Consider the following 11,989-nt stretch of genomic DNA (forward strand, 5'->3'; position numbering starts at 1 on the left):
GTGGGGAAACCTCGCTCTGAACACACACACACACACCACTCCAAGAATGCCGTGTCCACCTCCATTTCCAAGCTTTGCAGTACATTTGAATGATGCTCACACATCCTGTTTGCCTCAAAATGCAATCACAAATGCAGATGCACAGACAAGGGTTTGGAGAAAATATTGCTTTTGCTTTTTTCTTGTATTAAAGCATGCTCTCCTGATTTTTTGCAGGCTTTTAGACATTGTGCATAGTGCCTAACTAAACAAACAACCAACCAAACATACAAATCAATAAATAAAGTAAGCAGAACTACAATGAATGCAGTTCTGCTTACTTTATGAATATGAATACTGATTCTGTTGGTTATTACTAACTTTTTTTTCTTCTTTTACCTCTCTTTGCTTTTAAAGTCAACATGAAATAAAATTGTTCCTACTTACATTATTAATGTACATTTCTGGTCTGGTCTTGATCAATACTTGTAATCCAAAGGGGGGAAATATTTATAATAAAAATCTTTTTCTAATTTTCAATTATAAATATAAGTTTTTCTGTAGCTAAAACAACAGACAATGGCACAAGCAACTCCAGTATCATGAGTTTGTATATATACTGAATGCAGAAGTCCCTTCAAATTCAAATTTATTATTATTATTATTATTATTATTATTATTATTATTATTTTATTAAAATATTACTACTAATATTATATAACTTTCTTTTTATCAAAGGCACTGGATCAACCGCAATTGTAAACTTTGGCATCTAACACCCAATTTGGGATGAACCCTAAGCCCTTTTAAGAATGTAAACTGATATTTCCCCATTTATGGTACAGAAACGTGAGTCTACATGTATCTGTCAGCAAGCTGTCCTTTGCCAAGTATCTCTTTCCTGTAAGAGATTACTGTCTTGGAGGTTGGCTATGTAGGTTTAAAAAGATCAGGATGTGGTCCATCTTGTAATTTACACCATGAAAAAAAAAAAAAACAACAACAAAAAAACAAGGTATGAGTAAAGTTGCTAACACTGCAGAACCAGCAGAATGTCAGTCGTTTAATGCCCAGTGTTCCTCTCTTAAGAAGATCTCGAGTCAGTCGTGTGTGATTTAAAGATTGAATGGACAGAAGTTCTGCTTCTGCTCCTCACAAACTTTCACCTACATCCTTTTAATTCCACATGCATACAGAGACGCAGGCGAGCAGTGATGTGTGAGCTCGCCTCCGCTGGCGGGGCCCCAAAGGCTGCTGTTCTTCTCTACTAGTCTACCATGGAACTGCTCCTTTCACCGGCTCCAAAGGGACCTCTGATTAGAAATCCTTCTCTGCTACTGAATCACATGTCCTTCTCTTGCTGGGGAGTCTGACAGAAAGACGGAACTTAACGGACAAAGCAAACATTTAGTCTTCACTGGCCTGGTTTTAATCTGTCATTACCATTTCTTTAGTATATAGGTTACAGCAATGCATACAAAGAGAGACAGAAAAAAGATATCACAAAAATAAAAATGTAAAAACTTAAACTTGCTTGAGAATAGTGTTAGTTTTTTAAGCAAGCTTAGGTTTTGTATAAAAGAAATGGTGTACTGAATATGACTTGCTTTCTTGGTTTCCACTGACTGTGTGCAAGAAAAGATACAAAAAAAGAAAAGACCAATCACGATTCAGTATGTAAATAAATAAATACACCAATGTCATCATTGTCAGTAAGATTTTGAATGCAGAACACAAACTTTAATGTAAAATAGGTATGATGTTTATGAAAAAAACAAATATGAAAAAAAAAGAAACTAAAAAATGATCTGACATTCTCCAAAATAAACATTTTAAATGCAGTCAACCTGATTAATACAGAAAATTATGAAGAATAAAAAAATATATAGATTTGGAAAATTTAAGTGCTTGTATTATTTTATTTATTTATTTATTTATTTATTTATTTTTATTGTTTATATATTGTTTTGGGTAAGTAATAATATATAGGAAATACTATTTATTATTATTATTATAATTATTATGTTTTAATTATATATATTTAACAATAAAATATATTTTAGGAAGTATCTACTTTATTTAAGTTTAATTTATATTGTTTGGTTCTGCATAAATGAAATGCCTCTTCACAGCTGAATTAACATGCTGTGACACTGTCTTTGCAGTGTAAATGCAGTTATAGATGGTTAAATGGATAATAGAAGGAATAATCACAATTCAGTATACCAAAGAATACAAGAAAGAAGACAGTTTAGCAAATACTACATTGATTCAAACACTATATATAAGTATAATGTTACATTTCCAAAAAAAAAAAAAAAAAAACCCTTCACTCTAAAATACAACCCAGTGCTGGGTAAAATATGGACAAACCCAGCGATTGGGTTGTTTTGACCCAGCAGTTGGGTTACTGCCCAGAAGGTTGGGCTAAACATTTAACCCAATTGTTGGTTGAAAACAATCCAATCGCTGGGTTTGTCCATATTTAACCCAGCATTTTTAGAATGTATAATAACACCTCTATAAACTTATCTACAAAACACTTTGGATGGAATCAAAGCTGAATTAATCATAACATTTTAGAGAAGACGAATAAATGAGCTGCATTCCCAGCACTGTAAAAACAAGCAGCCACGGAGGAGTAAAAAAAAAAAGGTTCTTGACAGGAAGACTATAGCACACAGTTAGACAAATAGAGAGAAAGAGATCTCTCAGGATACAGGGACAGCTCATCTCTCACACAGATCTGTGTCCAGAGCTCTCAGACACTTCCAGACAGGAAGCGACACGTCTCTCCTGACGACTCCTTAAAGGGCCCTGCCAGAATACGGCCAGTAAGCTTGAAAATCCCCTCTAACCACCTCTTACCACACCCACTGCAGCTCTAAGGCACCTTTATTACACTCCAGCAGCCTGTCCTACCAGAAATTAACTCTGAATGCAATGCCAACAACACCTGCAGGCTTCCTGACCAACCCTTTCCTGTAAATACACAGATGAGTGATGCATTTATGCCTAGCGTTTTCTATGCTGCTACTACAATATAGATAGAAATACAAAATATCTTCAGTACCCCAGTGTGCAAGGCAAAGGCAACTGTGACTAGCAAGCAAAAACTTTTGATGTTTGATAATAGAGAAAAAAAGTTCTCATCTGGTTATGCAGTCAAATATAATGTTAGTATAATGTGATTATATAGTATATTGTGAAAAGGTCTTTTGAATGTCCTTCTTCATTTAGGGTTCTCTGAAAGGATGTTTGACTCTTCTGCGTAATGTCTCACAGATCTACTTTTATATCTTCTCAGGAAGCATCTGATTATCTGTCCTAAAACAGGGACTTGTAAGGGTCGGGGGAGTGTTTGCGTGGCTTCACTCGAGACATTCCGTCCACAGGAAGCTGCTCCGTGTCTCCTGCGCCCGGCCTGATCCACTCCCACATCGAGACAATGGCTCGCTTCAAAAGGACCTATTTGTTTGGACATTCCTGTGAATAAGGCAATAATTACAGCAGCTCTCCTGCTCTTTCACAAGAGAGGATGCAACTCAAAAAAGAGGCAATGAATGAAGGACAAAAAATAATGGGTGTGTGTATACATATATAAGTGTGTGTGTGTGTGTCCTGCAGCGTTGACATCATAAAGGGAAGGAGATGCTTGGGTTATACTTGGTATGTGAGGCATTCACCATAAATAGGGCCACGACTCTTTGTTTGTTGTTAGGTTAGGCAGTTACTATTTTAATTCCAATGGGATTCTATCTAGAGAATGGCTGGAAAAGGAAAAAGGAAGTGATGATGGATGTTAAACCAACAAACATTCACAGGCCACATTTTTTTTTTTTTTTTATAGATCGCGTTCCTCGGATGTGCTTTTATGTGGGAAAAGGTGGTGCGCATGTTACATGCTGCCTTCTAAAAAGAGATTTTTTTATTTATTTTTTTCCATGATGACATTAAAGGCAAAGTTCAAACAGGACTGAATATTCTGTCATCGTTGACATATGTAGTTACAAATCTATATTATTTTAGTCACAAAGGTTTATGTCCCTACAAGTTTCCCATTTCATGTCTTCAGTAGACTTGAGAACAAATCACACAAATTTTATGATTTGGTCATTCTTGGAGTTTGACAGTCACCGTTCACTTTCATTGCATTGCATCATTGCATTCTGAGAAAAATCTTATTTTGCATTCAACAGAAGAAAGACAGAAGAAAAACTGTATATGTTATTCCTTAACATAGTTTAAGACAATTTTCTCAAACCCCAATGTTGGGCGTCTGTGCAAAAAAAAAAAAAAAGTGATTATCATATCGCGCTATATGACCCAGTTTCATGCCAAAAATAAAGCTCTTCAGCACACATCACATAAGAGGGCAGTTTAGATGAGATCAGTCTCTCTGATGGCCACTTAATTATTGAAGCTAATGTCAATATTCTATTTCCTGAGGATGTATTACAGCTCATCAAAGAAATGGGACAGGGATAAAAGATTGTAATGTTCCATTCACACTCTCCTGCCAAGAGGGTTTATAATCAGGAAGTATGAAAGACAGGAGGTGGACTTCCTGTGCTTCTGGATGGAGATGTAATAGCTTGTGCTGTATCACATCATGGGAATATCAAGAACGCATCCTGCCGAGAGCCTCGTTTGTGTTAGTGTGACGCACAAAGGGAGAGTACAGCTGCCATGTATTTGTTATCGTAACACTGCGCTCATCTTTAGATATTTCAGAGGATGAGAGTCTATTTTTAGCTCTTTCCGTCGATGAATCGGACAGTTATGTGGCTAATAATGGGAGGTGTGACAAATGAGAATGTGGTGTGCGAGCTGGGATTCTGGTTGTTATGGAAAACCCACTGATACTTCACAGCCTCTCACAGGAAGAGGAAAAGGTGACCAACACTCTGAGCAGTTAATGCATGAGTTACTAAGCGCAGATGAAGGATGCCAGCTCCCTAAAGATTTGACCACTGAATAAAGTCAATTCATTTCTGTTTTTTATTTTTTTATTTTTCTTCTTCTTTTACTGAAATACATAATAGGATGTATTGCGTAATATGTCACAAGCTCATTACATAACTAATTACATACATGACATTTTACAACATGAACTAACATTGCCATGTCAAATTATTTGATATTTTAAGAGATGTGTTGACCTTGACACACACATGAGGCTCTATAGGAGTCCTCTGAGTGACATCATTTTCATGTTTTATATTTTTTTCCTCCTTTATGTTTCTGCATGTTGGTTACACAACATGATTTTGTGGATTTTATAAATACACTAACAGACAGGAAAAAAAAGAGACTGAAGACATTGACGCAATAACCTGGCAACCTCCCAGAACACTGTAGCATTGTGATTATGAGCATTGCACATAAAGTATTGCCAACATTCACAGTGGTGCATGTTACATTTCACTATATATAACTGTACAGGGCTGCGTAAAAGAAAAAAAAAAGAGTTTATTAATACAATAGTGTGCTTCAGAGATGACATATTTTTGGATAGCTGGCCAATCAGAGCACACCTCGCTTTTCAGACCGATGAGCTTTGTAAAAAACGACGAGTTTCAGAAGGCGGGGCATAGAGGAGCAACAATAATATACATTATGTGGAAAATAAGTTTTTTTTTTTTGTTTTGTTTTTTTACTTTAAACCGCATAAACACATTGCATTACACCGTATACACAACATAATGTTCTTTTTAGCAGCATCATATGACCCCTTTAAATGTTATTATGCAAGTAACAATTAAATTAATCTACTCACTAGCCCGCTGTTATATCCTGTTTGTGTTTAGAATCATGCTCTTGAAAATCTTTTCGGGAAAATGTTTTTAAATTAAGACTGAAAGAGTTGAAACTTAATGGTGGTGACATTGAACTCATGTGACCATGGTGTAGATTGTTTATATCCTACATTTAGCTTTTGTTGTTGTTGTTGTTACTTGTATTAAAGCTTGTATTTAAGCTTTAAAATTCATAAAAAAAAATATAATGAATTAATATAAGGCAATATACATACATATATATGGGGGGGGGGTCAGGGTGATGCCAACTTCCAATTTGCCCTACACAAATACATTATAAGTGCAGCATTCTATACAACCTTAGTGGGCCTGGAACAATGCTCCCTCATTGTCCTCCAGACGACAGCACTGCAATAGCATTATAAACGAGCGCTTAAAAAGCACAGTGATTCCTGGAGAAAGTGTCCACACAGCCCAGATCTGCAATTTTGAAAACTAGAAGGCCTGGATCCTAATAAGCCGTTCTCTGAGGCCCTACCGCAAGCATGCGAGGCACACCGTAAAGAATTCTCCATTCCACCCCAATGCCCCCCCCCCCTTTTTTCTTCCTCCATCCTCTTCATATACTCCCCCCTTCAGCCTCATAGCTTTTGCAGCCGCTCGGGACGTTGCAAAGTGCTTCAGCAGATGGAAAGCAGTCTTTAATTACAGTGGAATCAGCTGACCGGCATGCATCCCCTCTTTCCGTCCTGGATGGACGGAGACAGAACAACAGCGAGGTAGAAAAGTAAGGGCGCACACACATGCATTCATGTAAATGTCAACAACATGCTCTGGTTCTAAATGAGAGTTTGAGGACTCCTCCAGGGGCACGTTGCAAGGGTGTGTGTGTACTTGAGGTAATGAAGGAGTGTTTGTACAATTTTTGGAGGATTTGTCTTCCGCTTTGACAGGGGTCTGTCAAAGTGCTTTATATGCTGGTATCTTGGCTGCAGTTGCGCTGGGGGAGTCCCAGAGGAAGCTGTTGCTTGTTCAGTTTACAGTGAATGGCTCCCTTCCTGCTCCAACCATGGCCCCAAAGGCTGGAGGCCAGGGTGCACATGCTGATTATGTGATCTGAATGTGTGTGTGTGTGTGTGTGTGTGTGTGTGTGTGTGTGTGTGTGTGAGAGAGAGAGCTCTCCCCTGTGCTTGCGTGGGTGGATATGCAATCCTACATCTGTTTGTTTGATAATGTGTGTGTTTGTCATTTAAACCTTGCAGATTTGCACTGTTAAAACCGTTCTTGGACTTTCTTATTTAATTCTCCAACTTTTAACTGTTTACAGAAGGGAGTCTCATTTCCTACCATTACTGCTGCGATTGGCCATTTGCTTCAGCTGTCGCTCCATAAAGGTCGGTACCTTTACACAAGCAAGACAGCCCATTATCTTTATTTTTTGTCTATACTAAATATCAGTCAGCAACCTGGAAATAATTTACACTGTGAACTCTTACAAGTTTTACTAATATATTCTGAGGTTACTCAGAAATGTGTGGAGGACTGCCATTTTCTGTCAACTGAAAAGTGGTTAATTGGATGCATTACCGCCATCTGCTGGGGGACGTCCAATCTGTGTTACGCTCCAAATAATTTGTCCTGATAAACTTGATTTTCTGGGAAGCAAATGACTTGGTTTTGCCCATACAAAACTGACTGCCATAATACCTGTGGATGGTTGTCAGGGCGTTGAGTTATGGTTGCTACAGTGCTCTGGGTGGTTGCTTTTTAAACTGGTTTGTCAGATGCCAGGCCAAAAACAAAACTCCAAAAGCTATAAAAAGCAAGAGCACAGTTCTCCTTAGTACACTGCAAAATTAGAATTATTTTTACTGAATACTTAAAATTAGAGGTAAATAACTGTGACTTATTTCTGTTGTATTAAACTTTTTTTTTTTTTTTTTTTTTTCTGGTCAGTGATGCAAAACCTCCCTTTTTGAATAAAATCAAAATAAAAAAAGACATTGTATATACAATTCTTTAAAATACTTTAAGTATATTTGGCCAGCAGTTTCATAATGATAATAAAAATAAATAAACAAACATTGCCCACAGTGCTGTTATTGTTAATATATATATATATATATATATAGTTTAACGAAATTATGCTGAATTCAAATCTAAAAATTTGATTAAATACTTAAAAATTAAACTAAAATTTGAAATGTTGCCTTGGAAACTACCTTAAAATAAGATAAGATTAAGTTGTTCTAGAATTAGTGAAAAAAATAATAATAATAAAGTTAGGAGGAAAAAAATGACACATAGCACATAGCAACATTTATTAAACAGTATTCAAAATATTTATAAATAACAATAGTACATAAATAACACTACTGGCATGATTTATAATCAGATAAGAAATAAAACAGGAGGTTTCTTCAGTCTCAAAGAGCTCATTAGGTAGATTGTGTTTAATGGTTAAATCAGTATGATGTTCATCATTACCCCAGGCCAAAGTAAAGCTATTTTGTTTCCCTTGGTTCGATTTGTATTCTCCTGCTCCTGCAAAATACACATTCTAATTGCTGGTGGAAACAATCCAAAACCACAGTAACGCGGGGTGCACAAAGCAGAAATATTTAGTAAAATTCCAAGAACTGTGCTGTGGGTTGATGTTCTTAATAACTGAACATTTACAGAAATGTCTTTTTTTATGCATTTTAAGAATTTGAAATATGTTATTTCACATCAATTGGGGATATATTTTGGAGTTCACATTTATTATAAATGATAAAATAATTTGTTTCTAATGTGTTTCCAACAATAGTATCAACTATATTGCCTTTTATTTGATGTTAAATGGTTAAAATGATTTATAGTTGACTACTGAAAGTACTTTTCGCAGTATTTTCACAGTGAAGTTAGGCTATTTGAGATATATCTCAATCCTAATGTGCAGCCTAAATATACAGTATATGTGTAGCTATACATTAGACTATATATTCAATAGATTTATTTAGGAAAAGGATCAGACATTGTTTTTGTTTTTGTTTTTTTGTTTAGTTTTTTTTAATTACTTGTATTTGCTGAAAACCATACAATAGTAATCTTTAAAAAGTCTTTCTTTACATTCACATTTACAAACAAAAGACAAAAAATATATATAAAAATAAATGTTTTTCTTTATATATATATATCTATATATATATATATATATATATATATATATATATATATATATATATATATTATAAAGATAAAATGGCTAACTACGCATTGTTCACCTTTACTTGGGAATGTGCAGTTCTTTATAGTGCTCGGGTTGTTTTGAGGGCCTCTGATCAGCACAAAAGTTACTGTATGCTGCCATCCACTGGAATCGGCAGGAAGTAGATTGCATTTTGGCCCTTGTGTGTTTTGGAGCTGTTTTTGGTCCGTCCGTTCTTTTTCTATCTTCTCAATGAAGCAACACTCATCATTCAGCATGACCTGACACAAAGAACAGAGATCAGACGTGGGTTGTGCTGTTTTTTTGTTTGTTTTTGTTTTTGTTTTTTATTTTTTTTGTTTTTTTTTTTTGTTTTTTAATTAATGGGGATTTATAGTTTTCATGATTTTTCATTATATTTGTCCATTGCCAGTTATAGTCCAGTCTGATGAATATTAGAGACTATTTTTGTGTTTTCAGCTTTTTTATTTTTAAGAGCTGTCATACAATAAAACGTTTATGGTAGGGTAACAGGTTCTTTTTACATGACAAATTAATTATATTTTTACAATCTATATTAGTAGTAATAAGTATTTTTTCATCATTATTTCATATCTATTTTAGTTAACATTTTTACTATTTGCTCTATGTTAGAATATACCTTCCGTCTCATCTATCAAGTATGCTTGAAAAAAAAAAAGAATCTGTATACTGCATACTCACTGTAAACGTCATTATCTTGTCGACTCGCGTCCACAGTCCCGTTAGGTTGGATCCGGAGATGGTATCCTCCATTCCTGCAGTAAAATTTTTGCAGAGAGTAATGTATGGGATCTTTCTGCTCGGTGGTCGCCGGTAGGAGTGTGAAAGCGGTGATATCCCGCTCGTTCATGGCGCACAAGTGCTGCTCTGAGACGCGCTATGCGCATGAACACCCCCGTGACTGAAATGGATCCGTCTTCCGAGCTCAACTACCACTTATGACGGCTATGTGTCATGCAGCCTCCCTCACAGCGTTTTATTATAAACAGACAAAAAGGTTATGCGATTTTGAACCATAATTATAGTCCTTACAGTTTTGATCCCTAAGAAGCATACTACAAGTTTGTAATATATATTTTTATGGGGGGATTAAAAATATCTAGAATTCTATTGTTCTGTTCTGTTCTAAAAAATATATTATTATTGCATAAACATGATCCATTATCTTTTTTTTTATCTGTAGAACGACTACATAAACCTTAAATGCATAACCATAATGTAAATTATTAATCATTTTAATTATTGATTATTATTAATAACTAGATAATTAGTGATATTATCGTAAGAGCAGCTTGTAGGCAGTATTGCTGGAACTTATGCACATGATTCACATAATGGAAATTCTTTAAACCACCATAATTTGTATTCATGGGTCTAAAGTTGTAGAAGAACCCTGCTGAAGGCCTAAAAGGTAGTCGCTGCTTGTTTTCATTCACATTGGAATGCCTCAGCTAGACAGCACATCTGAAGTGGTTTGGAAAGCTATCAGAGACGTGTTCGGGAGCAAGAGAGAACACACAGTACAGGAATTTTCCAAGCAGCCGCTGCACGGATACATTGTATTTATTGAAAATAGAGTCTTAGTGCCAGACAGTTTGTGGAGAACACTGAGCGAAGCAGCCAGTGAGAATGACGGCCCTCAACGGAGTGCTAATGAACTGGACAGGCCAGCAACGGTTGACACTCACCTGTCACTTTGTTTCAGAGCTGCAAAGAGAAATGCTGGCTCATGGTAGCTCTGGAACAAAGTTTGTCCCTTTGGTGTTTTTGTCTCTGGATTGTGGGCTGTGGTCCGAGCAGGTTTCTTCTTGTTCTTTTGATGGATGACCAGTGTTACTGGATACTTTTCAAAGCAAAAACATCAGCTTTTGCTTTCTATCCAGTGGCTATATGTGTTTGATGTGGGCCTACGATATTCTTAGAAAACCTGCATGTGTAACATCATGGTCATCAGCTGACCTCATGTGGTCAGATCTGTTAGAAGATATGTGAGTTAATCGTGGCCAGACAGAAAACTGTTATGAGTTGATTCTATATTTAGGTCTGTGTATCATCTCTATTTGTAACACATTTGTTTACTCATCCAGTTTTACTGAACTTTTGACATACAGTAATAGTATAAATGTGCGTTTCAAATGACAACGGTTTCCACGCCGTTTGAATTTATATATCCATTCGTATATTGTATTTTAAGAGAACTTTGTATAATCCAAATAAGCTTTACCTGTGTTTATTGGAAATGGTTTAAACAATGTTTTTCATGCTTGTTCTTTGGGCCATAAACTATTATTGCTCATGCACCTGTGGAACAGTCCTTTTACGCTTTTAAGGACAGTAAAGAGACATTTCTACTGATTCTGAAAAACACCAGAAGAAACAAATGTCCATGGCTGACAACTGTTGAAAACACTTGTGTATGTGGAAACTGTGATAAGGTTTTGTTTTTTTATTTTTTTTTTTTTTTTTTTTGATAGTATATACTTATATACTATTATATATAGTATAGCATATATTTCTATACTACTTATATACATTTGTCACTGAAGTCACTATCAATGTTGTGACATAAACAACTGAAAGTTATTTGGCCTGAACACAGTATTTCCAGCATTTATTACCCATCTCTTCTGGACTTTTAGCCCTATAAGAATTGAATGGTTAGTATTATATATATATATATATATATATATATATATATATATATATATATATATATATATATATAGCCTGTATATATGTAGATGTATATGCAGTTTGTGTGTGTGTGTGTATATATATATATATATATATATATATATTATGTATATATATATATATGCATTTGTGTGTGTGTTTGAGTAAAAGGTAATTTTTTTTATTCTGTAAACTGCTGATGATATTTCTTCCCAATTTTAAATAAAAATGTTGTCATTTAGAGCATTGTTGTTGTTGTTTTTCCTAAACAATTGGTCAATTTGAAAAGGTATAAAAAAGAAAAAAAAAAAAATGTTTTGAGTTGTTTTTTGTATTGTTTTTATTC

The 11,989-nt window shown here is 35.2% G+C and overlaps 1 pseudogene across 1 annotated transcript; it reads right to left on the minus strand.

Moving 5' to 3' along the window:
- Positions 1-8,989: 8,989 nt before the first annotated feature.
- On the minus strand, positions 8,990-9,944 carry LOC109070121 (annotated as a pseudogene). The gene is made up of 2 exons (XR_006153100.1): positions 9,641-9,944; positions 8,990-9,209 (listed from the first exon to the last, which is right to left on the minus strand). The product of XR_006153100.1 is annotated as a fibroblast growth factor 1-like (transcript).
- Positions 9,945-11,989: the final 2,045 nt, after the last annotated feature.

Source organism: Cyprinus carpio, chromosome A21 (assembly GCF_018340385.1).
Source record: "Cyprinus carpio isolate SPL01 chromosome A21, ASM1834038v1, whole genome shotgun sequence".
In the NCBI taxonomy this organism is placed as follows: domain Eukaryota; kingdom Metazoa; phylum Chordata; class Actinopteri; order Cypriniformes; family Cyprinidae; genus Cyprinus; species Cyprinus carpio.